The following is a 27901-nucleotide window of genomic DNA, read 5'->3' as shown; positions in this document are numbered from 1 at the left end:
ACGGATAGTCCCAACACCTGAAAGTATAAAGCCAGTGGAGGTATAAATGTGTTCTTGTGCGAAAAAAAAGGTCAAGTCGATAGACATAAAGACGATTTGTGTCACAAGAAGATTTGTAAATATCCTGGCGTTGATTATATAGAGACATGTTCTCCTATGGTGGATGTCGCCATTTCAGGTTTTAATCTGGCAATACAAGAAAAACTGATATGCGTATAATGGAAATCATTGAAGGATTAAATTGTTCCGAAGCATATTAAGGTTCCCAAGAAATGTATTAAATAAAGCTTCAAAAATTCTTATACGGATTGAAACAATCAAGGCGCATATGGTATAATCGCCTGAGTGAGTACCTGCTGAAAGAAGGGTATAAGAATGATTCAATTTGTCCTTGTGTCCTTATAAAAAGATATGGATCTAAATTTATTATAATCACCGTATATGCTGATGATTTAAATATCATTGGAACTCGTAGGGAGCTTCCTAAAGCAGTAGAGCTTCCTAAAGCAGTAAACTATTTAAAGAAAGAATTTTAAATGAAAGATCTTGGAAAGACAAAATTTTGTCTTGGTCTAGAAATTGAGTATATGAAAGATGAATTTTTTGTTCATCAATCAGCATACACTAAAAAGATTTTAAAGCGATTCTATATGGATAAAGCATATCCATTCCGACCTCATGAAAATAATGAAGAGTTTCTTGGTCCCGAAGTACTATATCTTAGTGCAATTGGTGCACTAAATATATATTTCTAACATTACAAGGTTTGACATAACTTTTTCAGTTAATGTCTTAACAAGATATAGCTCTGCTCCTACAAGGAGACATTGGAATGGAATCAAACACATATTGCGGTATCTAAAAGGGACTACCGATATGGGATTATTTTATGGCAATGATTGCAGTCCCGATCTTATTGGTTATACCGATGCTGGGTATTTATCTGACCCATACAAGGCTCGATCTCAAACAGGCTATGTGTTTACATATGGAGGCACTGCCATATCTTGGCGATCGACTAAGTAATCAATCGTGGCTACGTCATCTAATCATGTTGAGATAATTGCTATTCATGAAGCAAGTCGAGAATGTGTATGGTTGAGGTCTATAATACACCTTATTCGAGACAAATGTGGTTTGAAGTGTGACAAACTACCCACAATTTTGTATGAAGACAATGCAGCATGCATAGCCCAATTGAAGGTAGGATTCATAAAAGGGGATAGGACAAAGCAAATTTCACCGGAGTTATTTTTCATGCATGATCTTCAAAAGAATGGTGATATCAATATGCAACAGATCCGTTCAAGCGATAATATGGCTGATTTGTTCACCAAATCTCTACCGACGTCAACCTTCAAGAAACTAGTGTACAAGATTGGGATGCGAAGGCTCAAGGATGTGAATTGATGCTCTCATTAGGGGGAGTTAATACATGTTATACTCTTTTTCTCTTACAAGGTTTTGTCCCACTAGGTGTTTCTTGCAAGGTTTTTAACGAGGCAACCAAAAGGCGTATTTCTAAACATGTGTACTCTTTTTCCTTCACTAGGATTTTTTTTCCATAGGATTTTTTTCCTAATAAGATTTTAACGAGGCACATTATCTATGGACATCCAAGAGGGAGTATTATAAGAAAAATCAAATTATGGTGGATGTCTACTCTTCCTCCATGATCTTCTCAAATGCTAAATGACATATTCAATGACATATTTTTATGCTTAATGACATATTCAATGACATATTTTTTTTCACTTTTCATGCTTATATAAAGACCTTGTAATAGATAGGAAAATACACACAATTGAAGAAGAAATACTCTTCCTTCTCTCTATCTCTATTTCTTGTTCATGTTTTACTAAATTGCTTTTATTTCATAACTTGTTCTTGTTTATGTTTTACTAAATTGCTTTTATTTCATAACATTTAGCTGTTTTTGTTTAATTATATCAACAAAGTAATATACATTTAGGGGGGGGCTCATTGAGCAGCCATCCCTTTTTTCCCTTCCCAATGTATGTCATCTTGTTCATGAAAAGAAATATCACATGTTCCTGTAAGTATTCCAAATTCACATCCAGTCTAAAAGAACAATCACCTAAACACGGATTTCTCTCCTCATTTTATACTTCCATTTATCTATAAAAAAAATACTTTTTATAACTAAAATTGGACTTTCACAAGCGCGGAATCAAGACGCAACAACTTTACATATTCATAAGAAGATAATTGTCAAATAGTTATACTCAAAGACAATAAAATAAAAGTTACATAAAATCTTCTAAAGACAAATGATTATGTGATTTTTCTTCTATTATTAAACGACGTAAGATTCAAACTCAAAATGAGAAAAGTCTCACGAAGAAGAAGAAGAAAAAGACAATGATTTTTCCCTTATAAGTCACAAAAAAGTGTAATTTCACCCTCTACCCCTCCCCCCTCCTCCCCGCTCCATATCAATAACCAGCAGGGAAAGATAATCCTATAAATATTACCAAATATTATTAACTTTACAAGTATTCCTTTTTCCATATATATGCATAACCATTCGCAGAAGACCAACATAATACGAATACCAAAAGAAGCAAGTGCACACTAAACCTAGGAAAAAAAAGGATATGAACAAATATATTTTTAAAAATGTATGATAAGAAAAAGGAAAATAAGAAAACTTCAAATCCTACACATAAAAATATATATTCAGATCTCTAAAGTATGAGAAAACTTCACGTCATACACAATTTTTGGCCGAATATTAACGTAGTATTTGTCGTCGGTTTGCCTTCGAATGTTTGAACTTCTGTTGTATGATAATCTATCAAACACAAAAGAACAAAATTAATCGAAACCATCAGTAATATCAATATCTTAACTACATATAATTAAACATCCTAATTTAAAATTTAAAATTTAAAATTATATAGCAAAAATCTCCAGTGACGGACTCAAGTGGTGGCTAGCGGGTTCAACTAAACCCGCTTCACAAAAAAATAATATTGTGTATATGTATAAATTAGAATTAAAGCTGTGTAAATTTTGCATAAATATTTTTTTTGAACCCACTTGACAACTACTATTTTATGACTAAATTTGTATACTTCTAAAATTGAACCCGCTTGCACAAAATCCTGGGTCCGCCACTGAAAATCTCTACGAAAGATTCTACACTACCGGACATACTGAAAGGGATGAAATAAATGGGCAAACATAGGACATTTGAAAACGATTAAAATTGGGAGATGTGGATATGCTTTTAGGTCCTTTTTTTCTTTTCTTCTTTTTTTTAAAACTTTGTTTTTTGGGTGATGAGACTTTTGGGCTTTATTGTTGATGTCGCACCTCCTTTTTCCCGAAGGATAGGGGAGTTTTTAATTAAAGTGGCATAAATCGAAATGAGATTATTTATTTAATTAGAGTCGCCACTTGAAATAATTTGTGGTGTCCCAAGTCACCGGTTTTGTTTTAAATCCCAAATCGAGAAAATTTGACTCTTATTTATGGTCCGCGAATACAGAAGACCGAATAAGGAATTCTGTTAACCCGGGAGAAGGTGTGAGGCACTCCCGAGTTCCGTGGTTTTAGCACGGTCGCTCAACTATTAATAATTGGCCTAATTATCTGATTTAATACATATTTGAAACCTACTGTGCATTTTTTACTTTAAAACTGCTTTTAATTAATTTAATCGCTTTTTAGTGCTTATGGAATTATTGCTGGAACAAGTTATGATGTCGTACACTTATCGTTTTGGTACATATTGCAAATCGCGCTACGTAAAATGCACCCGCGATGCACATCCGAACTTTGCTTTATGTATCGCTACTATGCCACGGGAACCGTACCCATAGTCGCGAGAAATTATTATTAATCGTGTCTAAAGTAAGCTACCATATTCATTAACTATTTACTAAAGCTAATTAGAGATTATTGTAAGGCATGAGAATTATGGAAGGAGCTATTACTCTACCTTTAAAATTATGAGACATTTATCTTAATCTATTGACTAAAATCAATGAGGTCCAGAGATTAAACTTGTTAAGCCCAAGAACATTGTTAAAGATCACTGTCACATTATTAAAAGCAGTAACCGCCCAACTGAAACTCAAATGAAGATAGTTGAATTACCCAAGAATTTTCATTATCACCTCCTCGTAATCGAGATCCTCAATAATGAAACTAATTCAAGAGACTACTAGAGGAAGCATAGCACATTCATAAATCACAACGTCACTTACTAATGTGACCGGAGAAAGTCACATTTTCATACCTGAAACCAACCAAAATCATATGTAAATGAAAATAGACTTTTTGTTATTGTATTCTAACCTTTTTGCTGCATACAAAGCAAGCTAGCACCAAAGAAATAGCAACGCTCAAACGAGGTATTAACTGGAACCCCGGACCGGCAACGCAACCTCGAACAGAAAATTGAAACTCGAGTCGTCGGAAAATCGCAAGACCGGCTAAATCTGAACAGTTTCAGGCCGAAATCTGGTGGTGTTCGAACCTGAACTTTTGTATAGAGATGTTCTGGTTTTGCCGATCTGCTAAAATTCGACTCACAATGTTTTTTTTTTAACTTGCTGAAAATATCATCACCAAACTACAACTTTTCTTTTTTTCAGAGAGAGTGACGATGGAGATCTCTCTATATTTGGGAGGTGCGGCTGATTTTAGGTGTGGCTGTTTTTTTTTTTTTGAAGAAGGGGTGACTGCGGGAGTCTTTTGTGTCTGAAGTGGGGGAATTAACTTAGGGTTTTGGGGTGTTAATTTGGTTTTTATATGGTAATGGGGAGTGAGTATTGGCCCTCGGATGAAAGTAGATCAATGGTTATGATTAAGGGAGGAGGGGTTTGATGGATGATAAAAGGGTTTGGGCTAAAATGGATTGGGAAGAATAGATCTTTGTCTTGGTAGGCCACTAAAATCCGAAAATGAACTCCCAATAGGCCCAAATTAAATTTTTTCTCATTGAATAAAAATAAAAATAAAAATACTACCAAAATATACTAATTAATCTTAGTTAATAAGAATACATCATTAAAGTGAACTATATATTAAAATGAAAATATTTTTGGTATTTTTTTAAAATGTTATAAATATTATAAAATAATAATAAGCTAAAAAAACGTTATAAAACTATTTTTGTGTTTTCAAACTTATGTTTTACAATTAAACCTAAAAGTTGACTAGAAATCCTATTAAAAATAAAAATAAGCAAATATTTTTAAAATACTACTTTTAAAAGTTACGCGAATTAAAAATTATGTGCTTACAGTTGATATTTGATAGATAAATGTGTGTGAGGCTTTTGAAATTCCACTAGAAAGAAACGGTTCTTTATTTATGAGGCGTTTCAATTTTGAATTGGTGGAAACAGCTGTTTATTTGATAATGAATTGAAGCTTTTATACATTAAATTGGACATAAAGAATAAGAGAGAAAAAGGCAAAAAATTCAGATAAAAGATAAATATGAATGTTGGGCAATGAGATGCGCCACATCATTTTTTTTTTGCCCAGCTTTATATATATATATATATATATATATATTAGTAAATTTGTCCGCGGTTCGCGCGGTTATAAAAAAACCATATATCAATATGACCACAACATTTTAACTAATGTTTTCTTTTGCTCCTATCTGTATTTCCTTTACACTCTTCTTATAAACAGAGAAAAGTAACTCACCATCTTCCCTTTCCTTGCCTAAAAAAAATATCTCCATATAAGCAAATAAACAGAAAAGGAGAAGAAAAAAAATAAAGCGATTTCAAATAGAGAAGACTCCTTTTATTTTTCCTACAAGAACACTTGCAATACTTCCCCCCACATAATTAGTTTCAAAAAAGAAAGAACAATAGTTTTATGGAGCATTTAAAAGAGCAATATATGTCAAGAGTCATTAAAGGGAACATAATCAAATAGGGTAAGTAAATATATTAATTGTCACACGTAAAATCGCTTGTGAAATCTTATTTAAATAGCAGCGGGCTTCACAGTATAAAGCGCAACATCTATCAAGATCTAAAACTTTTAAATGGAATTTGATCTATGTACACTTTCAATATTAGAAAAAGTGAATGTGAAAGCATAACATTTCTACTCTTGTGACAACTTTGAAGTACTGACAACTTTGAAGTTACTGACTACTTTGAAAAGTTTAAATTCTTGATCTTTCACCCTCAAACACCTACAATCAGATTTTGTAACTATTGCGTGACCTAAAAATTAAAGGGAAAAAACATAAGAAAATATATTGTAAAAGTTTAACTAAACATACCTTGATTAACAATGTGATTTGTTAGTCTTAATGTTAAGAGTGACTTCCATATTTGCATCTGACTTTCTACGTCAAGAATGATATTATTTTGTTATGGAATTGTAACGACCCGACTTGTCATTTTAAGAATTTACGTCCCGTTCAGTGACTTAAGGTTTCGAGCAGCCTCGCGATATGTATTATGACCCGCGTGTGTAGTCAAGTTTAAATTTCGGATGATTCAGAGTGATTTGGGACACTTAGTTCCTAAAAAGGGAGTTTAAGTTTTAAGATTTTGACCGTAGTCGGAATTATATGAAGACGACTCCGGAATGGAGTTCTGTCAGTTCCGTTAGCTCCGTATGATGATTTTGGACTTAGGAGCGTGTCCGGAAAATTATTTGGAGGTCCGTAGTGGAAATAAGCTTGAAATGGCGAAACTCAAAATTTTGGAAAGTTTTGACCAGGGGGTTGACTTTTTGATATCGAGGCCGGAATGCGATTCCGAGAGTTGGAACAGTTCCGTTATATTATTTGGGACTTGCCTGCAAAATTTGACATTATTCCGGGTTGGTTTGATAGGTTTCGGCACGAGTTTTAGAAGTTGGAAGTTTTAGAAGTTCATAAGTTCGATTTGTAGTGCGATTTGTATTTTCGGCGTAATTTGATATGATTTGAAACCTCGAGCGAGTCCGTAATATGTTATGGGACTGGTTAGCATGATTGGACGGAGTCCCGAGGGGCTCGGGTGTGTTTCGGAGTGGTTTCGGACCAAATTGGAGCTGTTTGGACTGTTGTTGCTAAAGTCTGGTTTCCTTCTTCGCGAACGCGAAGGAAGTCCCGCGTTCGCGAAGAGGAGTTTGAGGGGCTGATGATTTGTCCTTTGCGAACGCGAAGTTGCGAACGCGAAGAAGGAATAGGGGAAGCCTTCGCGAACGCGGCCCAAGCAACGCGAAGAAGAAAAGGAAGATAGGGGCATGGGGTCGTTTGGCCTTCGCGAACACGAAGCTTGGAACCCGAACGCGAAGGAGTTAGTCAGCAGGTCATCGCGAATGCCACGAGGGGTTCGTGAACGCGAAGAGGAAATGATAGGGCAGAAATAATTGGCATTTGCGAACGCGACGGGGAGGTCGTGAACGCGATGAAAGATTTGAGGCAGTTGGGTTTTGGCCTTCGCGAACGCGAGGTAATGGTCGCGAACGCGAAGAAAGCCTATCTGGCAGAATTAAAAGTCCCAAAAATGGGGGTTTGAGTTCATAACTCAAAATCAAAGTTGGAGCTCGGTAGAAGGCGATTTTTGGAGAGATTCTTGCGTGGGTGTTTGGGGTAAGTGATTCTTATCTAGTTTTGATTAATTTTCATGATTATGTCTTTGAATCCATCGTTTAATTCGGATTTAATGGAAGAAAAATCAAGATTTTTGTAAAATCTTCCCAAAATGAAAATTTAAGATTTGGAGGTCGATTTGTTATTGGAATTCGATAAAATTGGTATGGTTGAACTCATATCTGAATGGGTGTTCGAATTTCATGAAAATTATGTCGGGTTTCGAGAGGCGGGTCCCGCATTGACTTTTGTTGACTTTTTGGAATAAATTTTTAAGTCGACGTATTATTATCCGGAATTGTTTCCGATGAATTTTAATGAAGTTGTATAATTAATTTGGATAGATTTGAACGGCTCGAAGGTCAATTCAAGCAAGAAGGCGATTTTGGAATATCGGCAAAACTTCAAAAAGGTAAGTGTCTTGCTTAACCTCGAGTGAGGGAAATTTCCCTTAGGCATTGAGTCTTATGTGCAACTTGGGTAATTGAAAACCATGTACGCGAGGTGACGAGTACGTACTTGGTTTATATGTGCAAATTTTATTGAGTTAAAAGTCTTGAGCATATTGTGGAGTAAATTGGATAATTGTTGGTATGTATTTAATCATCTACTTGTCGTGCCTAAACCCTTGTTGTTGACTCTGTTGTTATATGACAATGTGATGTGATTGTTAATTGATTATTTATGAAATTTCGTGAATTTGCTAGTTTGATAATGTCACGACCCAAAACTAACCCCTGTCGTGATGGCGCCTATCGTGGAACTAGGCAAGCCGACTCATTTCAAAAACAAAATGATATTTTCATTTCAAAGATAATTTCAAGGTTATTTAACATAAAACCTCCATTTAAAGAGTTCAAATCAAAGAAAAATAGAAGTGCGGAAAAGAAAAGCCCGACATCGAGGTGTCACTAGTCATGAGCATATACTACAATTTATCTAACAATATCAAGGCTAACTCAGCCCGAAAAATAGCTAAATACAACTAGAGGAAGATAAGAGGGAGAAGAGCAGGGGCTGCGATCGCCAAACAGCTACCTTGCTATCTCCAAGAAAATCTGCAACCAGAACACTCAGTAACCGCTACCGTGTCCAGCTATACCTGAATCTGCACACAAGGTGTAGGGAGTAATGTGAGTACACCAACTCAGTAAGTAACAACAATAAATAAAGACTGAGCAGTAGTGATGAGCAATAAAGCATAAAACGTTCATATCAGGAAATCTCAGTAAAATACCACATGCTTTAAAAATCAGGATTTGAATCAAACATCTCGTTTAAACCCAGTTCCAGTAAAAATTATTTAAAGATATTTTTCCAACAGTTTTTCTAATGAAGGCTCAATGCAAAGGTGAGCAAAAATGATGAAATCATAAACAGACCCTCGGGCAAAACATCACTCATATACAGCCCCTCGGGCAAACCGCACAGTCACTCGTGCCACTCGGGCATACCTCACAATCACTCTTGCCACTCGGGCATACCTCACTATCACTCTTGCCACTCGGGCATACCTCACTATCACTCTTGCCTCCCAGTCACTCAGCACTCGGCACTCGCACTCAGTAGGTACCTGCGCTCACTGGGGGTGTGTACAGACTCCGGAGGGGCTCCTTCAGCCCAAGCGCCATAATAATAAAGTATGCTGCAGGAGGGCAACCCCGATCCACACTCATCCTCACAAATCAGGCCCTCGGCCTCACTCAGTCATAAAGTATGCTGTAGGCGGGCAGCCCCGATCCACACTCATCCTCACAAATCAGGCCCTCGGGCATTTCAGTAAAACAGGGCATTCGGCCCAAAACATTTATATGCATCAAAATAGAGCCATTAAATTGAGTTATGAGGTAAATAAATATAAACATGACTGAGTCTAGATTTTCAATCGAAAACAGTGAGAGGATGGTAAGAAACAACCCCTAAGGGTCTAAACAGCATTGGCGCAAGGCCCAAACATGGCATTCAGCCCAATTTATAGAAATTCTTTCTAAAACATATAAGTATCAAATGGTTTCAACAAAGGATGCAACTTTACAGTTGCTACGGGATGGACCAATCATAAATCCCCAACAGTGCACGCCCACACGCCCGTCACCTAGCATGTACGTCACTTCAAAATAATAGAATAATACGAAATCCGGGGTTTCATACCCTCAGGACTAGATTTACAATCGTTACTTACCTCAAACCGGTCAAATCTCTACCCCGCAATGCTCTGGACTCTGCCTTCAAATGCTCCAAATCTATTCACAATCAGTATAATTCCATCAATATACGCTAATGGAATGAATTCCACAAGAAAAGCTTCAAAATTAGACCAAAACCCGAAATTGGCTAAAAACTCGATTGTGGGGTCCATGTCTCGGAACCCGAAAAAATTAATAAAATCAGAAAGCCCATTCAACCACGAGTCTACCCATACCAATTTTACCAAAATCCGACCTCAACTCGACCCTCAAATCTACAAATCTTATTTCCAAACTTCTAAGTTCCAATCTCTGATTTACACCTCAAAATCATGTAATCTAGTCGGATTATTCGATGATAATTCAATATTATGGAGTAGAAATGATCACAAGGGACTTACCTCAAGTTTTCCTTGAAAATATATCAAAAAGCGCCTCTTCTCAAGCTCCAATTTGTCAAAAATGGCAAATGGGACGAAGTCCCTGTTTTTATAATTCTGCCCAGACATCCTCGATTCTGCCTCGATCTTGGCCCTCGATCTTGGCCTTCGATCGAGGTCCTAGATCCTGGTCCACGGTCCTGCCCCTTGATCCTGGCCCTCGATTATGTCTTCGACCCGGCCTTCGACCGTGACCCTCGACCCCGGGCTCGATCATGCCTTCGATCGTGGCCCTCGACTCTGGGCTCGATCATGGCTTCGATCGTGGCCCTTAACCCTGAGCTTGATCTGGGCTTCGATCGTGGCCCTCGACCCTAAGCTCGATCTGGGCTCACATCTGGGCTCGATTTTCGGGCAGAAGCAATTTCCAACAGAAGGAAATTGCAGCGGCTGTTCTAGTTCAATTTTTGATCCGTTAACTATCCGAAACTCACCCGAGGCCCTCGGGACCTCAAGCAAATATACCAACAAGTCCTAAAACATTATACGAACTTAGTCGAATCCTCAAATCACCTCAAATAATGCTAAAACCATGAATTACACCCCAATTCAAGCCTAATGAACGTTGAAATTTCTAATTTCTACAAACAACTCCGGAACCTATAAAATCACGTCAGATTGCCCTCACATTTTGCACACAAGTCCTAAATGACATAACATAGGTATTCCAATTTGCAGAATACGATTCCGACACCGATATCAAAAAGTCAACCCCCCGGTCAAACTTCTCAAAAATAAAACTTTCGGCATTTCAACCTTAATTCCTCTACGGACTTTCAAATAATATTTCGGACACGCTCCTAAGACCAAAATCACCATACGGAGCTATTGGAATCATCAAAATTCAAATCCGAGGTTGTTTACATATAGGTCCATATCCGGTCCACTTTTCTAACTTAAAATTTTCAATTATGAGACTAAGTGTCTCATTTCACTCCGAGTTCCTTCCGGACTCGAACCAACTAACCCGATATAACATAATATAGCTGAATAACATAAAAAGAAGTAGGAATGGGGAAAAGAAGGTTATAACTCTCGAAATGACCGGCCGGGTCGTTACATCCTCCCCCTCTTAAACATTCGTTCGTCCTCGAACAGGTCTAGAAACATACTTGGAGTCTCGAATAGGCGTGGATATCTGCTCCGCATCTCCCGTTCGGTCTCCCAGGTGGCCTCCTGCACAGGCTGACCTCTCCATTACACCTTCACTAAAGCTATATCCTTTGATCTCAACCTTCGGACCTGCCGATCCAAAATAGCCACCGGCTCCACATCATAAGTCATATCACCCTCTAACTGAACCGTGCTGAAATCCAAAACATGGGACGGATCTCCAATATACTTTCGGAGCATGGAAACATGAAACACTAGATGCACACTCGACAAGCTGGGTGGCAAGGCAAGCTTATAAGTCACCTCTCCTATCCTCTGAAGCACCTCGAAAGGCCCAATGAACCGGGGGCTCAACTTGCCCCTCTTCCCATACAAAGCTTCGTACGGAGCCATCTGAATACTCGACTGATAACTGTTGTTATATGCAAACTCCGCGAGTGGCAGAATCTGGTCTCATGAACCCCCAAAGTCAATGAAACAAGCACGCAACATGTCCTCCAATATCTGAAGAGTGCGCTCGGACTGCCCGTCCGTCTGAGGGTGAAAAGTCGTGCTTAACTCAACCTGAGTACCCAACTCTCGCTGCACGGACCTCTAAAACTGCGATGTGAACTGAGTACCTCTATCTGAAATGATGGAAACTGGGACACCATGCAGGCGATCAATCTCTCGGATGTAAATTTCAGCCAACCGCTCTGAAGAGTAAGTAATACCAAATGGAATGAAGTGCGCGGACTTGGTCAGCCGATCCATAATAACCCAAATAGCGTCGAACTTCCTCGAAGTCCGTGGGAGCCCAACTACAAAGTCCATAGTGATCCGCTCCCACTTGCACTCTGGGATCTCTAACCTCTGAAGCAAGCCACCCGATCTCTGATGCTCATTCTTAACCTGCTGGCAGTTTAGACACCGAGCCCCAAACCCAACTATATTCTTCTTTATCCGCCTCCACCAATAGTGCTGCCTCAAATCCTGGTACATCTTCGCGGCACCCGGATGGATGGAATACCGCGAGCTGTGGGCTTCCTCAAGAATCAGCTCTCGAAGCCTATCTACATTAGGCACACATATCCGGCCCTGCATTCTCAGCACCCCGTCATCACCAATAGTCACATCCCTAGCATCACCTCTCCGAACCCTGTCCTGAAGAACGAGCAAGTGAGGGTCATCATACTGACGCTCCCTGATACGGTCATAAAGAGAAGACCTGGAGACCACATAAGCCAATACCTGACTAGGCTCCGAAATATCCAATCTAACAAGATGGCCTGCCAAGGTCCTAACATCTAATGCCAAAGGTCTCTCTGCTGCTGGAAGATATGCTAAACTCCCCAAACTCTCTGCCCGGCGACTCAAAGCATCGGCCACCACATTGGCCTTCCCCAGATGGTACAAGATAGTGATATCATAGTCCTTAAGAAGCTCCAACCATCACCGCTGACGCAAATTAAGCTCCTTCTGCTTTAACAGATACTGCAGACTTCGGTGATCAGTATAGATCTCACAATGAACCCCATACAAATAATGACGCCAAATCTTCAAGGCATGAACAATAGCTGCTAACTCAAGATCATGGATAGGATAGTTCTTCTCATGGGTCTTCAACTGGCGCGAGGCATAGGCAATCACCCTACCCTCCTGCATCAAAACACAACCAATGCCTATCCTTGAGGCATCACAATACACGGTGTAAGAACCTGAAGCTGATGGCAAAACTAACACTGGAGCTGTGGTCAAAGCAGTCTTGAGCTTCTGAAAGCTCTCCTCACATTCATCCGACCACCTAAATGGAGCACCCTTTTGGGTCAATTTGGTCAAGGGCGATACAATAGATAAAAATCTCTCCACAAAGCGACGGTAGTAACCCGCCAAACCAAGAAAACTCCTAATCTCCATGGCTGAGGACGGTCTGGGCCAACTCTGCACCGCCTCTATCTTCTTCGGATCCACCTGAATACCCTCACTGGACACCACGTGCCCCAAGAATGCTACTGAACTGAGCCAAAACTCACATTTAGAGAACTTTGCATAAAGCTTCTCCTCCCTCAATCTCTGCAATACAACCCTCAAATGCTGAGCGTGCTCTTCCTAGCTACGAGAGTACATCAGGATGTCGTCAATGAATACAACGACGAATGAGTCCAAATAGGGCTAGAATACACTATTCATCAGATGCATGAACATTGCTGGGGCATTGGTCAGCCCAAAAGACATCACCAAGAACTCATAATGGCCATATCGGGTTCTGAAAGGTGTCTTGAGAAAATCTGAATCCCGAATCTTCAGCTGGTGATAACCGGACCTCAAATCAATCTTGGAGAACACCCTCGCTCCCTGAAGCTGGTCGAATAAATCATCAATGCCAGGCAAAGGATACTTGTTCTTGACTGTGACCTTGTTCAACTGCCTATAATCAATACATATTCTCATGGAACCATCCTTCTTTTTCACAAATAGAACCGATGCACCCTAAGGTGACACACTAGCCGAATAAACCCCTTATCAAGGAGTTCCTAAAGCTGTTCTTTCAATTCCTTCAACTCCGCCAGTGCCATACGATACGGTGGAATAGAAATGGGCTGAGTGCCCGGTACCAAATCAATACCAAAGTCAATATCCCTGTGACATGGCAAGCCCAGTAGGTCTGCAGGAAATACTTCCAGAAAATCACGTACCACCGGAATAGAATAAATGACAGGAGTCTCTGCACTAACATCCCTCACAAAAGCCAAATAAGATAGGAAACCCTTCTCAACTATGCGCTGAGCCTTCAAATATGAAATCACCCTACTTGGTACATAATCTACAGAACCGCTCCACTCAACCCTCGGAATTCCCGGCATAGCCAACGTCACCATCTTAGTGTGACAATCTAGAACATCATGACATGGAGATAACCAATCCATACCCAATATCACATTAAAGTCAACTATACTGAGCAACAATAGATCTACTCGGGTCTCCACACCCCCAATAGTCACCACACATGACCGATATACGCGGTCCACAATAATAGTATCACCCACAGGAATAGATACATGTACAGATGAAACTAAGGACTCACGGGGCATATCCAGAAAATGGGAGAAATATGAGGAAACATATGAATACGTGGAACCAGGGTCAAATAATACTGAGGCATCTCTGTGGCAAACTGAGACAATACCTGTAATCACAGCATCTAAAGCAATAGCATCTGGTCTGGCAGGGAAAGCATAGAAATGGGCCTGACCACCCCCTGATCTGCCTCCCCCTCTAGGGCGACCCCTAGCTGACTGACCTCCACCCTAAGCTGACTGGGCGGATGGTGAGGTAGTTGGTGCTGTAGTCGGAGGCTGACTCCTCTGCTGAGATAGACCTCCATGACGATGAGGACACTGCCTCAGCATATGCCCAAGCTCCCCACACTCAAAACAACTCCCTGGTGTTGGCGGCGGAAACTAAAGGGAACCCCTAGCACCGGGATGACTGGTAGAAGAACCTGGCATGGAAGAGCCCTGAACAGGTGGAGCACGGGACAAACTCTGAACTGGAAGGGCACTAAGTGATGAGTGGCCCTGATGAGAACTGTGAGAACCATGTCCAGATGATACACCCCGATGAAATGGCCGAGCTGACTGAGCATGTCTGAAATGACGACCTCTACCGTGCTGGAACTGACCCCCAACAGGAGCACCGCTGAATCCACCCTGACCACGAGGCCTCTTGGCCTCCCGCTCAACCCTCTCCTGATCGCGAACCATCTCAATCTGCCGAGCAATGTCGAGAACCTCATCAAAAGTAGCACCCGAAGCCCGCTCCCTAGTCATGAGCAACTGTAGCTGATAAGTGAGGCCATCAATAAACCTCATGATCCTCTCTCTGTCCGTGGGAACCAACCAGATAGCATAACGGTCCAAATCGGAGAACCGCATCTCATATTGCATCACAGACATATCACCCTGGCGTAGCCGCTCAAACTGTCTACGCAGCTCCTCTCTGCGGGATTGAGGCACGAACTTCTCCAAAAAGACCACGGAGAACTGCTGCCAAGTAAGGGGTGTTGCGCCAATAGGCCTACGCCTCTCGTAAGTCTCCCACCATCTGAGTGCAGCCCCAGAAAACTGAAAGGTAGTGAATGAGACCCCACAAGTCTCCAAAATACCAGCAGTACGGAGTATCCTCTGACACCTGTCCAAAAAGTCCTGAGCATCCTTTCTCTTTGTGCCACTGAAAGGTGGTGGCTCAAGTCTCCCAAACCTCTCTAACCTACGCTGATCATCCTCAGGCATAGCAGGAACCACATAATCCTGAGCAACAGCAACCGGATGGGCTGGTGGTGTCTCTGGTGTCTGAAGTCCCTGAATAACCTGCTCGGGTGTGCGAGCGACGGGAGTCTGAGTGCCTCCCCTGGCCTGAGAAGTGGTTGCGGCCGTCGAAATAGAGACCGCCTGAGCAAGGCCAGTACACGCTGTTAGAATCTGAGCTAGGGCCTCCTGAAGGCCTGGAATCACAATAGGCATAGGTGGTGCTTGAACTGGTGCATCAACAACTAGAACTTGGTCCTGATCTGGGACAACCGGTGGATCTGTAGGTACTGCCCCAACTGTTGTACAGGCTGCACCTCTGCCCCTACCACGGCCTCTACCGCGGCCTCGGCCTCTCGCGGCCCTGGCTGGTGGTACTGGTAGCTTGCCCTCCTGACCGGTAGCACGAATCCTCACCATCTGTAAGAGAATGAAACAACAGATGTTTAGTTACTAGAATCAACAGATTCGCACGGCAAGAATTCAAGAATGTGGAGTTTCCTAAAGGTTCTGCAGCCTCCTGAAGATAAGTACAGACGTCTCTATACCGATCCACAAGACTCTACTAAACCCGCTCATGACTCGTGAGACCTATGTAACCTACACTCTAATACCAATATGTCAAGACCCAAAACTAACCCCTGTCGTGATGGCGCCTATCGTGGAACTAGGAAAGCCGACTCATTTCCAAAAAAAATGATATTTTCATTTCAAAGATAATTTCAAGGTTATTTAACATAAAACCTCCATTTAAAGAGTTCAAATCAAAGAAAAATATAAGTGCGGAAAAGAAAAGCCCGACATCGGGGTGTCACTAGTCATGAGCATATACTACAATCTATCTAACAATATCAACGCTAACGCAGTCCGAAAAATAGCTAAATACAACTAGAGGAAGATAAGAGGGAGAAGAGCAGGGGCTGCGATCGCCAAACAACTACCTTGATATCTCCAAGAAAATCTGCAACCAAAACACTCAGTAACCGCTACCGTGTCCAGCTATACCTGAATCTGCACACAAGGTGCAATGAGTAACGTGAGTATGCCAACTCAGTAAGTAACAACAATAAATAAAGACTGAGCAGTAGTGACGAGCAATAAAGCATATAACGTTCATATCAGGAAATCTTAGTAAAATACCACATGCTTTAAAAATCAGGATTTGAATCAAACATCTTGTTTAAACCCAGTTCCAGTAAAAATCATTTAAAGATATTTTTCCAATAGTTTTTCTAACGAAGGCTCAATGCAAAAGTGAGAAAAATGATGAAATCATAAACAGCCCCTCGGGAAAAACATCACTCATATACAGCCCCTCGAGCAAACCTCACAGTCACTCGTGCCACTTGGGCATACCTCACATTAACTCTTGCCACTCGGGCATACCTCACAATCACTCTTGCCACTCGGGCATACCTCACAATCACTCTTGCCTCCCAGTCACTCAGCACTCGGCACTCGCACTCAGTAGGAACCTGTGCTCACTGGGGGTGTGTACAGACTCCGGAGGGGCTCCTTCATCCCAAGCGCTATAATCTGCACGGACAACTCACGTGCGATAATAATAAAGTATGCTGCAGGCGGGCAGCCCCGATCCACACTCATCCTTACAAATCAGGCCCTCTGCCTCACTCAGTCATAAAGTATGTTGCAGGCGGGCAGCCCCGATCCACACTCATCCTCACAAATCAGGCCCTCGGGCAATTCAATAAAACAGGGCATTCGGACCAAAACATTTATATGCATCAAAATAGAGTCATAAAACTGAGTTATGCGGTAAACAAATATAAACATGACTGACTATAGATTTTCAATCGAAAACAGTGAGATGATGGTAAACAGCCCCTAAGGGTCCAAACAGCATTGGCGCAAGGCCCAAACATGACATTCAGCCCAATTTACAGAAATTCTTTCTAAAACATATAAGTATTAAATGGTTTCAACAAAGTATGGAACTTTACAGTTGCTACGGGACGAACTAAGTCACAAATCCCCAACAGTGCATGCCCACACGCCCGTCACCTAGCATGTACGTCACTTCAAAATAATACAATGATGCAAAATCCAGGGTTTCATACCCTCAGGACTAGATTTACAATCGTTACTTACCTCAAACCGGTCAAATCTCTACCCCGCAATGCTCTTGCCTCTGGACTCTGCCTCCAAATGCTTGAAATCTATTCACAATCAGTATAATACCATCAATATACGCTAATAGAATGAATTCCACAAGAAAAGCTTCAAAATTAGACCAAAACCCGAAATTGGCTCAAAAATCGCCTGTGGGGCCCACGTCTCAGAACCCGTCAAAAGTTATAAAATCCGAAAGCCCATTCAATCACGAGTCTACCCATACCAATTTTACCAAAATCCGACCTCAACTCGACCCTCAAATCTATAAATCTTATTTCCAAATTTCTAAGTTCCAATCTCTGATTTACACCTCAAAATCATGTAATCTAGTCGGATTATTCGATGATAATTCAATATTATGGAGTAGAAATGATCACAAGGGACTTACCTCAAGTTTTCCTTGAAAATATATCAAAAATTACCTCTCCCCAAGCTCTAATTTGTCAAAAATGGCAAATGGGACGAAGTCCCTATTTTTATAATTCTGCCCAGACATCCTCGGTTCTGCCTCGATCTTGGCCCTCGATCTTGGCCTTCGATATAGGTCCTCGGTCCTGCCCCTCGATCCTGGTTCTCTATCCTGGCCCTCGATTATGTTTTCGACCCGGCCTTCGACCGTGACCCTCGACCCTGGGCTTGATCATGCCTTCGATCGTGGCCCTCGACTCTGGGCTCGATCATGGCTTCGATCGTGGCCCTCGACCCTGAGCTCGATCTGGGCTTCGATCGTGGCCCTCGACCCTGAGCTCGATCTGGGCTCACATCTGGGCTCGATTTCTGGGCAGAAGCAATTTCCAACAGAAGGAAATTGCAGCAGTTGTTCTAGTTCAATTTTTGATCCGTTAACCATCCGAAACTCACCCGAGGCCCTCGGGACCTCAACCAAATATACCAACAAGTCCTAAAACATCATACAAACTTAGTCGATTCCTCAAATCACCTCAAACAACGCTAAAATTATGAATTACACCCCAATTCAAGCCTAATGAACGTTGAAATTTCTAATTTCTACAAACAACTCCGGAACCTATCAAATAACGTCCGATTGACCTCAAATTTTGCACACAAGTCCTAAATGACATAACAGAGGTATTCCAATTTTCAGAATCGGATTCCGACTCCGATATCAAAAAGTCAACCCCCGGTCAAACTTCTCAAAAATAAAACTTTCGGCATTTCAAGCCTAATTCCTCTACGGACTTCCAAATAATATTCCAGACATGCTCCTAAGCCCAAAATCACCATACGGAGCTATTGAAATCATCAAAATTCAAATCCGAAGTCGTTTACATATAGGTCCATATCCGGTCCACTTTTCTAACTTAAAATTTTTAATTATGAGACTAAGTGTGTCATTTCACTCCGAGTTCCTTCCGTACTCAAACCAACTAACCCGATATAACATAATATAGCTGAATAACATAAAAAGAAGCAGGAATGGGGAAAACAGGGTTATAACTCTCGAAACGACCGGTCGGGTCGTTACAGATAATTATTGGAATTTAATTTCATTTTGGATTTTTTTCTCTATAAATAATTAATTAAATGAGCTTAAGAAGAGATGTTTATATAATTATTGAAAATTTGATCTTTTATGAAGACTTTGGTTTATTTTGAGTAATTTCTATCTCTATTAATTATTTTTGGGTGTTGTACACATTGTGTGAAGCATTTGGCTATTTGCTGTGAAATAAATTGACCTGATTGTAACTTTGAAATTTGGTTGTGGCCATTGGGCAAATTGTGAAATGAATTAATTTCTCTTATATTGTCGTGATAATTTTTCGTGTAAATTATTGTGTTGTGTGAGTTGTTATTTTGGGGAGATAAGAGTGGCATTTCACCGTTGATATTATGTGGTTATAGGGGTGGCATTTCACTGTTGTGTTTGTTGGCTATTGATATTATCTGGGCGGAGCGATAAGGGTGGCTATAGGAGCGATAAGGGTGGCAATAGAAGTGATAAGGGTGGCTATTGATATTGTCTGGGCGGAGCGATAAGGGTGGCTATAGGAGCGATAAGGGTGGCAATATGAGCGATAAGGGTGGCTATTGTCAGGGACGATATGTGATGATGTGAGGTTGTGGCGTTGACAATTTTCATGTGATGTTGTGATTTTCTTGTGTTTATTTTTATACCTTGTGCAACTTGTCTTCTTGTTAGTAAATTGATAATAATCTGATTTATGTTGAAATTGGGAGCCTGTGGCTATTGCCAGGCAGTTTATAAAATAAAATGTGGGCACGAGGTGCCGTGAATTGTGATATAAAATGGGGATATTGGCACGTGAATTGTCCGTGCAGTTGTGATATAATATGTGGGCACGAAATGCTGTGATGAAATGATAATTATATTCGACACGTGAATTGTCCGTGCAATTGTGATATGAAATGAGGGCACGAGGTGCCAGGCAAATATGATGATTTAATTATGGGCACGAGGTGCCGTGGAAATATGAAAATGGGCTGAGACCCGTATTTTGATGATTTTGAAATGAGGTGTCACATGGTGACTTTTTAATTGAAAGAATTATATTCAAAATATTTATTTGAAAGGAGTTTTACTTAGAAAGTATCATATAAAAGAATTGTATTTTGAAAGATATTTATTTGAGGAAATTGTATTTGAAAAGATTTATTGAAAGAATTATATTTGAAAAATAATTATTTGAGAGAATTATATTTGAAAGAGACTGGAAGAACTATGTGAAAGACATTTATTTGAAGAGCTTGATTTAATTGGGTGTAATTGTGTTTATTAATTGTTGAATGATATTAATGGTGTTCTTGTTGTCTGTTGTGCATATCACTGGTTGTTTTACCCTCCCTTTATTATTATTATTATTATTATTATTATTATTATTATTATTATTATTATTATTATTTATTTCCTATTATTTTGTATATTATATTGCACATGTTATTAGACTAGTGAGTGTCTTGACTGTACCTCGTCTCTACTCCATTGAGGTTAGTCTTGATACTTACTGGGCACCGCTGTGGTGTGCTCACTTTACACTTCTGCACATTTTTTGTGCAGAGCCAGGTATTGAAGATATCGGACTTGAGCAGAGTTAAAGCGCGATCATAAGGATTCAAGGTGGAGCTGCTTGGCCGTCGCAGTCCCTTGGAGTCTTTTCATTTCATTGTACTGTTAATTTGTAATCAAACAATATTGTATATTCGGTTCTCGTGATCATTCCATGTATTCAGTTAGAGTTCGTGACTCAGTACTACCAATCATGGGAGGTTGTGTATTGTAATTATTTCCGCTGTTAGATTTTTTTTTTATTTTAAATATGGCTTCAAAATGTAATAGAAATCGGCTAACCTAGTCTTAGAGACTAGGTGCCATCACGACTCCTGCGATGAAATTATTTTGGGTCGTGACAGAAATCCACGGAAATAGAGAGACGTCACCATATATTAAACATTGATACTTTCCCAATGATAATAAAAATAATAATAAAAGGATGAATACCAAGAGATATGGAAATATTTAAATAGACCGGTTTCACCAATCAGTAGAGCAACATATATGTTGTTTCAGAAAAGCTATCAAATTAATACAGTTGAATGAATAAATGCTTATAACCCGAATGAAAACATTGCAAGGAAAAGAATATTATTACCACAACAAAAAATAACTTGCCTCTAAAGAATATCCCCTTGAGTTACAGTTTCATAGTCAAGATGTCAAGAAAAGAGGAGTTGTACATACATTTTGTTTTTGTGATGTAATAACGCTGGGCAAGAACCAATCTTGACTTCTGAGAATTGAGATTTTGGATTACAAATGGTATAATATAGATATTTGACCCTTTGTTAGCAAATTACACACATTTAATAGTGACCTTAAATGGGAAGGGAGAAAGAACCAAATTGATTTGGGAATTGATCTGATTGGTAGTTGAAACTGTTGAAATCTGTTTTTCATCTAAACATAATTGCTAAAAATTTACGTTAACCGTTGTTAGTGTGCGCCTCCGCACCATTATTGTCATTAATTAATAATTTATTTATTTTCTATTGATGTGTAACTGTTGCCCCCGTCGTGTACCTTCGTAGATAGATATTTAAGATTTAAGATGATAAAGCAGTTTTTTAGTAGGAAAAGGTGGGAAAAAGTCAAAAAAATGAGAATGAATAAAGATAAATGGTAAAGCTGGACAAAGAGATATGCCAACACACTCTTTTTTTATCCAACTTTTTTTAATAATATATATATATATATATATATATATATATATATATATATATATATATATATATATATATATATATATAGATATATAAATGTTTAAGTAAGATGCGCCTATTTACAAGGTCAAAGACATGCACCCTTTACCTCATTAGTCGCAAATATATTAATATCACCATTTAGAACGTTCATAATTGTTCAATTTGAGCTCTTCCATATATATATATATGTGCGCGCGCGTGTGTGTGCGTGCGTGCGTTTGGTTCAAAATAGTGTGAATCGAAAATGGAAAAAAAAAATGTGAATTTTCCTTTACAAAGGAACATTGTCCCATATTGAAGGAAAGTTAATTTGTTTGGTATATATATAAATGCACTTCTATGAACTCTTAAAGAGTTGAGAAGAAGTCAAGCATCGTGTCAGTCGTTGCTCGCTTGACTTTGACTTCGGATTTAATATTTATTTTTTAATCCAAATCAACTGTAACGGTAATTTAATGTTTCCTCCCATTTTATTTTCCCATTAAAATTCAAAATCGACAATTTTAGTAAATAGCCTTTTTGAGCTACAACCTTAAAGGAAGAGCTGCAACTCTTCAGTTTGAACTCAACCTGTTGGATATAAATACCATGTCATTCTCTTAGATTTTTCTGACGAAAATTATGAATTCTCCTTCTCTGCATTATTTTCTAACAGAAAGTAAATAAAAGTTAGTGTGATTTGCTACCAATCTTTGAATTCATTGGTCACTGGGATTTGAAGTACCACTACACCAGTGAGGGTAATAACTTCTATTCTGGAAGGAAACAATCATAAACCTCGGATACTAAGAGGCTATTAAGTTGCTTAAGAAAATACTGTGAATTCCGTGGGCTTTGATTAATTTCTGCTTCTTCTACATTTTCGTTTTTCATTATTGCTGTTTCCAAAATAAATTTTCGAATACACAATTCATAAATTATATGGAGTTCTTATAATTTATAAATTCATATACAATACATCTTTAAGGAAAACAGGGTTCCCAAAAAGTTGGAGGCCCAAACGTTTGCTTTACTGTCTTATAGTGGAGCCACCCATAGTTTGGTATTGCATTAAATTATACCGTTGACAAGCTAAGTAATATATTAAGGTTTTACACGTCTATCTCAAAATAGAACATAAATTGAATGTGACAAATAGCGACATAATATACACATAATTATTTAACCTGCTACTTGTTATTGTGTTAAGTGCTAAATTTCAACACTTAGCATAACCTATAACCTATTACTTGTACCGTAGGAAGTGAACTAACTATAAAAGTCATCATCTTTACTATTAAAACATTGATATTATATTTGAAATTTGGAGATAAAGAAAAGTACGCAATTAAATAAGTAAGGAAAACAGAAGCACTCTTATGAAATTAAAGCAATTTAGTAAAACATGAACAAGAAGTGTTGTTATGAAATAAAAGCAATTTAGTAAAACATGAACAAGAAATAGAGATAGAGAGAAGGAAGAGATTCTTATTTCTTCTTCAATTGTGTGTATTTTCTTATCTATTACAATGCCTTTATATAGGCATGAAAAGTGAATAATCACTATTGCAAAATATGTCATTGAACATATCATTAAGCATTTGAGAGGAAGATCATGGAGGAGGTCATGGGGTTACAATCATAACTCCATAATTATTAGAGTATTGGGAGTTATGGAGATAATGGAGAAGAGTAGACGTCCACCATAATTTAATTTTCTTATAACACTCCCCCTTGGATGTCCATAGATAATATGCCTCGTTAAAACCTTATTAGGAAAAAATCCTATGGGAAAAAAATCCAATAAAGGAAAAAGAGTACACATGTTTAGAAATACGCCTTTTGGTTGCCTCGTTAAAAACCTTGCAAGAAAAACCCTGTGGGACAAAACCTTGTAAGGGAAAAAGAGTACAACACGTATTAACTCCCCGTGATGAGAGTATTAATTCACATCCCCGAGCCTTCACATCCCAATCTTGTAGTGTTAGCAAGATACATTAGTGCACCAATTGCACTAAGATATGGTACTTCGGGATCAAGAAGCTCTTCATTATTTTCATGAGGTCGGAATAGATCTTTATTTATATCAAGTGATCCCACAACCATCGGGGTACTCAATGGATGTGCTTTATCCATATAGAATCGCTTTAAAATCTTTTCAGTGTATGCTAATTGATGGACAAAAATTCTATCTTTCATATACTCAATTTGTAGACCAAGACAAAAGTTTGTCTTTCCAAGATCTTTCATTTCAAATTCTTTCTTAAACAGTCTACTGCTTTAGGAAGCTCTCCACGAGTTCCAATGATATTTAAATCATCAACATACACGGTGATTATAACATATTCAGATCCAGATCTTTTTATAAAGATACAAGGACAAATTGAATCATTCTAGCACCCTTCTCTCAACAGGTACTCACTCAGGCGATTATATCACATGCGCCCTGATTGTTTTAATCCGTAAAAGGATTTTTGAAACTTTATTTAATAAATTTCTTGGAAACCTTAATATGATTCAGAACAATTTAAATCCTTCAATGATTTCCATTATATGCATATCAAGTTTTTCATGTATTGCCAAATTAAAACCTGAAATGACTACATCCACCACAGGAGAACATGTCTCTATATAATCAATGCCAGAATATTTAAAATATTCTTGCGACACAAGTCGTGTTTATGTCTATCGACTTGATTTTTTTTCGAACAAGAACACATTTATACCTCCACTGGCTTTATACTTTCAGTTGTTGGGACTATCCGTCCAACTTTATATTTTTCAGGTGAAATCAATTGTCGTTGCGTATTTTTCATTTGGCCAATCATTTATCTGTCAAAATTTTATGACAGATTTGAGCTCAAGATCCTCGTCAATATTAATAATATTGAGCGCTACATTATATTAACAATATCGTCGACGGTCATTTTATATCGGTTCTACTATTACGCAATAAAGACATGACTTATTGAGATCTCTTTATCTTATTTTTTTCAGGTACCCGAGCATCTCCCATGAGGTCTTATGAAGTGTTATGTCATGGTGCGTTTCTAGAGCACTTGCCTCCTTATTATGACCATCTTGAACATTTGCTGCTCTCCTTCTTCAAGGAATTTTATCTTTGGAACCGATTAGTCTATTATGCTTCATGCATGCCATAGACGTTATTCATTATGAACTTTTATTTGGAGTATTAGCAGCTGAATATGACATTTAGCTTTGGGTCAGCAAATATGTCTGGTAATATTTTGCAAATGAATTATCACTTGAACTTCAAGTTCACATTTTATCGTACGAGGATCTAGATGTACTCATAATAATTCATTACATGCATTACTTTTTCAGCTACCCATTTTCTCCCCCTATTGTTGGGATCACCAACACATATCCCTGGCCTTATTTGGGGATCCATCTTTGTGCATTATAGTGGAACAATTAAATCATATAGCACATTCATATTTCTATATAGAAATTATTTGGTTCCTGACCCTGAACCGATTGTGATAGGGAGAACTTATCATAACTTGGCTAGATGCATACAGATGTTGTTATATATTAAATAATACATCACATACCAAATTTTATTTTGGCAGTTTTGTTCTCATAACCAATGATTTAGATATAATTGGAGGCATACAATTTCTACTAAACCAACTTGGATTTAAACCAGTATTATCAAGATAAATTATCATAATTTATATTCTGGAACTGTGCTCTAATAATTTGAGCAATCAATATTGCAAAAGCCAAACTGCAAGTTGATAACAAATGCACATGTGACCATAGAATAGATGTATCTATTAAAATTATATAATAGTAAACGGTCCACGTGGAAGGTGACTAGGCCCATATATTTATCATCTTTTATTCGTTCCAGAAATCAAGGGATTCAATCCCAACCTTAACTGGTATATCATGAGAATAAGCAGCACAAGAGAATTTTTGAAGAATCTTACATTTCTTCAATATATGCCAATGTAATTTTCAATTAATTTTTCGCATCATAATTGAACCGAGATGGTCAACCGGTCATACCAACTAATATTTGTTTCAGTAAACCTCTAGTTTACTTGTGACATATGATTCCATCATCATGCTTATATTTTTGTAGTACAAATAGAAAATAAATCGGGTAATCTTTCATATTTACCCGTTATGATTATAGAAATATGAAGATATTCAATATTCCTGTCATTTATAGTCTCAATATGCCAACCACTTTAACTTATACATTTGAAATTCAAAAAGTTTCTTTTGAGACTTTAAAATATCAATGTCGTGAATAATTTTATTCATCCGGATAGTAATAAATTAATTTTTCCGGAGCTCTTAATAACTTTTGTACTACAAGATCTTTTATCACACCATTCATATGGTAAATGTCTCCTTTACGGAGAAAATTATATCATAATAAATTGTCATGGTCAAAATCATCATAAGCAAAACCATTTCTTGCTTTAATTTTTGCCTTTAATAACCTTTATTAGGCACAACAAAATACTTTTTTGGCGTATCACATGTACGCGACCAATGACATATTCATGTAACTACACAATAATATTTATTCTCTTTATTTCACTCAAACCTCCCTTAGATGTGAGTTGTGCGGTATTCATCTAATCATGCATTGCATGTATTTATTCATTATTTTTATCACATATTGTCACATTCACCTTTAGGAATGGGTCTGCATTCTCAATACTTATCACAAGTCACATTCTCTTCAAGGAATGGATCATAATCAGCGGCGTGCTTTATTATTTTTCATACCAATTTGATGGTAAATATTGCCTTTACATTTTGAATGACTATTTTGAGAACCCTTATTGTTCTTCTCATAGTGATAATTATTATTATTTTGATCTTTGAAACGCCCATGTTCATTATTCAACCACTTGTCTTCATTTAGACTAATTATGCGCCACTACCACATCCACTTTAAGAATGGAGTAAATCAAGTGGGACACATTTCATAATTTTTATCAAAAAAATATTGTTCCCCTCAGTCATCATTGTATCACCAGTTTGGTACAGTGGGACTTGAACCCAATATCTTATCCTCATAAAGGCGTGTTAGGCTTTATTGTGTTAGGACTTGAACTCAACATCTTATCATCATGATACACCAGGACATGAACCCAATATCCTGGAGCCTCTTTCGGGGTATATTGCTACTTAAATTAAGAGAACGTTGGAAGCATCAAATATTATTATTATAATTATCATATGTGGTATTATTGCACACGTGATGTGTATGTTGGTTCTTGAACCATTCAGAAGGATCTGTCTCTTGCGTATTGCTCTGGGTTGGTCCTTGTGTAAACCCGCATCTTCTCTTGCTTTTGGAAAAACAATTTAGGTTCATATAAGCAGTAACAGTAATATGCACCTGTCTTCCTTGATGTCTTTCAATCGTACAATTTTACACTTATGCTTATTTGACTATGCTTATGTATCCATAAAGAAGTCAACATCTCATGTTCTAGAAATCAGAGATCATAATATGCTCTAACTATGAATTAGCTGCACTAAGAAAAGTAGCAAGTTTGTGTTAGCTGGAATGAATAACATTCTCTAAGTATTCACTTGATAGATCTTTGTTGGCTAGCTTCTTTAGCCTCTCTGGGTTTTTTTCTTTTTAAATCTCTATTTTATATTCTTTTTATAAATAATCAAGATAAGGAATATATTTTCAGCTATGAAGAACTTGACAAATAGGCTAATCATAATGAATAGGTATGAAATTTAAGTTTTGCCGGAAAACAGATAAATGACATACATATCTTAATTTTAAGTTTATGATGAAATAAAAAGAGTATCTACAGTAAGTCTTACTTAACATGTCCCTTCTACCATCTTAAATAAAATAACAATAAAGGCTTTTATGGCCATATAACTTTGAACACTACTAAAATACTGCTACTCCAATATTACG

General features: G+C 38.3%; 1 long non-coding RNA gene across 1 annotated transcript; it reads right to left on the bottom strand.

The window, feature by feature from the left end:
• Nucleotides 1–2471: 2471 nt before the first annotated feature.
• Nucleotides 2472–4837, bottom strand: LOC117280392 (uncharacterized). Its single transcript, XR_004510930.2, has 2 exons — nucleotides 4327–4837; nucleotides 2472–2815 (listed from the first exon to the last, which is right to left on the bottom strand). It is a non-coding gene; the product is annotated as an uncharacterized lncRNA (long non-coding RNA).
• Between the last annotated feature and the right edge of the window lie 23064 nt (nucleotides 4838–27901).

The sequence above is a fragment of the Nicotiana tomentosiformis genome, chromosome 4 (assembly GCF_000390325.3).
Source record: "Nicotiana tomentosiformis chromosome 4, ASM39032v3, whole genome shotgun sequence".
NCBI classification, from domain to species: domain Eukaryota; kingdom Viridiplantae; phylum Streptophyta; class Magnoliopsida; order Solanales; family Solanaceae; genus Nicotiana; species Nicotiana tomentosiformis.
The sequence above is the reverse complement of the archived record's forward strand: the minus strand, read 5'-3'. Positions and strand labels throughout refer to the sequence as shown.